Below are 4,089 nucleotides of genomic sequence, written 5' to 3' on the forward strand. Positions count from 1 at the left end.
TATGCTCTCCAGTTTATATAGACACCGGAGAGATCTAGGGTTACATGGAGTCGGTTACATCAGAGGGAATCTACATAGTCGGTTGCCAAGCTTGCCTTCCACGCCAAGTAGAGTCCAATCCGGACACGGGTACAGTCTTCGGTCTTCATGTCTTCACAACCCATCAGTCCGGCCCAAAGGATAACAGGCCGGACGTCCGAGGACCCCTTAGTCCAGGACTCCCTCAGCGGGAGGAAGATGCCCGCGGCCGGCGTGACGACGATGATGGAGAAGTCGCGGCAGCTAAGCGGTTTATCTCTAGCGACGACGGAAGCTAGCGACGTTGCTAGGGTTTGAGCGAGACAGCAAGGGGAGTAAATTTTAATGACCGCAGGGGGCTGGGTATTTATAAGGAAGGGCGGTGCAGTGTAATTACTCAGCTACCACTGGTGGTTCACATCTGAGTTCCACGTGGCACGCATGCAACAACTTAAATGTTGTGCCACGACCCCACGCGCGCCTAGTTTGTCGGATGGTCGTTCTGGCTTCTCCGGATTCAGGTAAAAGGATAAGAACAATAAAAGCCTTTTAAATGTTTATCTCTTAATCTTCGACTGACAAGGACAAAGTGAAGACAATCGACACGTGTCAATAGAATGCATATGGAGATTTAGAGAGAGTAGGAGAGATAAGCACAGATGGGGTTAGGGTCCGATCACATTCACTTAGTGCAGAAGATGGCAACTTGAAGACATAGCTATAAGTGAATGCTGTAGAGGACAGAACATATATACATATAGGCAACAAGACCCAAATCAACATTGTGAGGATAAACCATGAAGATAAACCAATGTTGAAGACAAACCAATGTTGAAGACAAACCAACTTTGAAGATAATGCAATATGACACCAAACAAAAATCTTCAAGAAAAGTTGGTGGTGGCGTTACCCACCGTATAGGAAGTATTAGACCTAGACACGGCGAACAATTATCATGGCGCTCCGAAGTCAATTTCCTCATTAATGTATTCACACTCAGAGTGTATGTCTTCATGAATTGAAGACATACGTTACTTTGTGTGATGCACACCTAAATCATCAATATGCATAAGCATTAGGATGTGTGTCCATTCACAGGACATTCGAGGATTCTAAGATATTTAGCTCACACCGCAGCTTGCAAAACCTTTTCTCATCCAAGGGCTTTGTGAAGATATTTTCCAATTGCTCTTCAGTGTTGACGTGAATGATATCAATGTCTTCCTTCAACATATGGTCTCTAAGAAAGTGATGATGGATCTGAATGTGCTTTGTCTTCGAGTGCTGAACTGGATTGTGAGCAATCTTGATGGCGCTTTCATTGTCATAGTAGAGGAGCACATTCTTCATGTTGATGCCATAGTCCTTGAGAGTTTGCTTCATCCAGAGAAGCTGAGCGCAGCAAGATCCAACAGCAATATATTCAGCCTCAGCAGTGGATATAGTGATACACAATTCTGCTTCTTTGAAGACCAACAAACAAGAGATCGTCCGAGAAAGTGACATATGCCTGATGTGGACTTGCGATCAACCTTGTCACCAGCATAATCAACATCTGAGAATCCAACTAGATCAAACTCTGAGACCATAATCCTAGCGTTGGGGTGTGAGCCAAATATTCAAGTATTCGCTTCACGACGAGGTGATGCGATTCCTTTGGTGCCGCTTGGAATCGGGCACACATGCAAACGCTACGCATTATATCTGGCCTAGATGCACATAAGTACAATAAAGAACCAATCATGGGGCGATATACCTTTCGATCAAACTCTTTACCATTGTCGTTGGAGCCTAGTTGACCTTTGGTTGGCATTGGCGTCTTGTAACCTTTGCAGTCTTGCATTCCAAACTTCTTCGGACAATCTTTGAGGTATTTTTCTTGTGATATGAAGATGGCGTTTCTGTGTTGACGGATTTGAAGACCAAGGAAGAACTTTAGCTCCCCATCATGGACATCTGATATTGCTCTTGCATCATATGCCCGAACTCATCACTGTATCTTTTGTCAGTGCAGTAGAAGATAATGTCATACACATAGATTTGGCATACAAACAACTCTCCATCATATGTCTTCATGAAGAGAGTGGGATCTAGAGAACCAGGTTTTAAGCCTTTGCTCTTCAGGAAGTCTTTGAGTGTGTCATACCAAGCTCGAGGAGCTTGTTTGAGGCCATACGGTGCCTTGTTGAGCCTGTAGACCATATCAGGACGCTTTGGATCTTCAAAACCAGGTGGTTGAGCTACATATACTTCTTCCTCAATTTTTCCATTGAGGAAAGGACTCTTCACATCCGTTTGATACCGGAGAATGTTGTTGTGGTTAGCATAGGCTAGCAGTATGCGAATGGCTTCAAGCCTAGCCATAGGAGCAAAGGTTTCATCAAAGTCAATTCCCTCTACTTGTGTGTAACCTTGAGCAACTAGACAAGCTTTGTTTCTGACAACTTGACCATGCACATCTTGCTTGTTGTGATAGATCCATTTGGTGCCAATGATGTTGTGCTTACGAGGATTAGGACGTTTGACTAGCTCCCAGACATTGTTGAGCTCAAATTGTTGAAGCTCTTCTTGCATAGCTTGAATCCATTCAGGTTCCATGAAGGCTTCATCAAATTTCTTGGGTTCAGATATGGAGACGAATGCAAAGTGCCCACAGAAGTTTGCTAGTTGTGTAGCTTTTTATCGAGTAAGAGGACCAGGTGCATTGATGCTATCAAGAATCTTCTCAATCTGAACTTCATTTGCAACCCGAGGATGAACAGGGCGAAGATTTTGCTGTTGTTGATCATTGTCTTCATCTTCAGCATCAACATTATCTTCGCATTGAGTAGGAGCTGGAATGACAATTTCCTCTTCTACCTGTTCCTCGGTGGGTATGATTTCTCCAGTTCCCATTAGCTTGATAGATTCACTAGGAGAAGCTTCATCTAGCACATTTGGCATGTGCTCTCTTTGCGAGCCGTTAGTCTCATCGAACCGCACATCCACAGTTTCAACCACTTTATAGGGAAAGAGGTGGAAGACTCTGTAGGTCTGCGAATCCTTTCCGTAACCAAGCATAAAACCTTCACGTGCTTTCGGTGCAAATTTGGAAGTGTGATATGGATCCTTGTTCCAGCACCTAGCACCGAAGACTTTGAAATAGATTACGTTTGGCTTCTTACCAGTGAGTAGTTCATAGGATGCCTTCTTGAAGAATTTGTGAAGATAAACTCTATTGATGATATGGCATGCAGTATCAATGGCTTCAGGCCAGAACTTTCTTGGAGTCTTGTACTCATCAACATCGTACGTGCCATCTCAATAAGGGTCCTGTTCTTGCGCTCCACGACGCGATTCTGCTGACGTGTGTATGGAGCAGAGATCTCATGAGTGATGCCCAGTGTATCAAGATAAGTGTCGAGGCCAGTGTTCTTGAATTCTGTGCCATTGTCACTCCTGATGTGCTTTATCTTGATGCCATAGTTAGTCATGGCGCGATTGGCAAACGTTCGAAGACATCCTGCACTTTAGTCTTGTAGAGGATTATGTGCACCCATGTATATCTAGAATAATCATCAACAATGATGAAGCCATAAAGATGTGCAGTGGTAGTAAGGGTAGAGTAATGAGTAGGGCCAAATAAGTCCATGTGTAACAGCTCGAAGGGACATGATGTCGTCATGATTGTCTTCGAGGGATGTTTTTCCCTAGTCATCTTCCCGGCTTCGCAAGCACCACATAAATGATCCTTCTTGAACTGGATGCCCTTGATGCCAATGATGTGCTTCTTCTTCATGAGAGTGTGCAAGTTCCTCATGCCCTAGTCTTCGATGCCAAAGCCAGCACTCTAACGCTTTTGCTAGAAGACATATGGCAAGCTGTGGTCCTGTGGAGAAACCTACCATATACAAATCACCTCTTTGATAACCTTCGAAGACTAGAGATTTGTCAGAATCCATAAGCACAAGGCACGATATTTTCCTAATATCACAATCATGTTAAGATCACAAAGCATTGAGACATACATTAAGTTGTATCCAAGGGATTCAACAAGCATCACTTTATCCATGAGTTGATCCTTTGAGATAG

This window comes from Triticum aestivum, chromosome 5D (genome assembly GCF_018294505.1).
Source record: "Triticum aestivum cultivar Chinese Spring chromosome 5D, IWGSC CS RefSeq v2.1, whole genome shotgun sequence".
NCBI lineage: Eukaryota > Viridiplantae > Streptophyta > Magnoliopsida > Poales > Poaceae > Triticum > Triticum aestivum.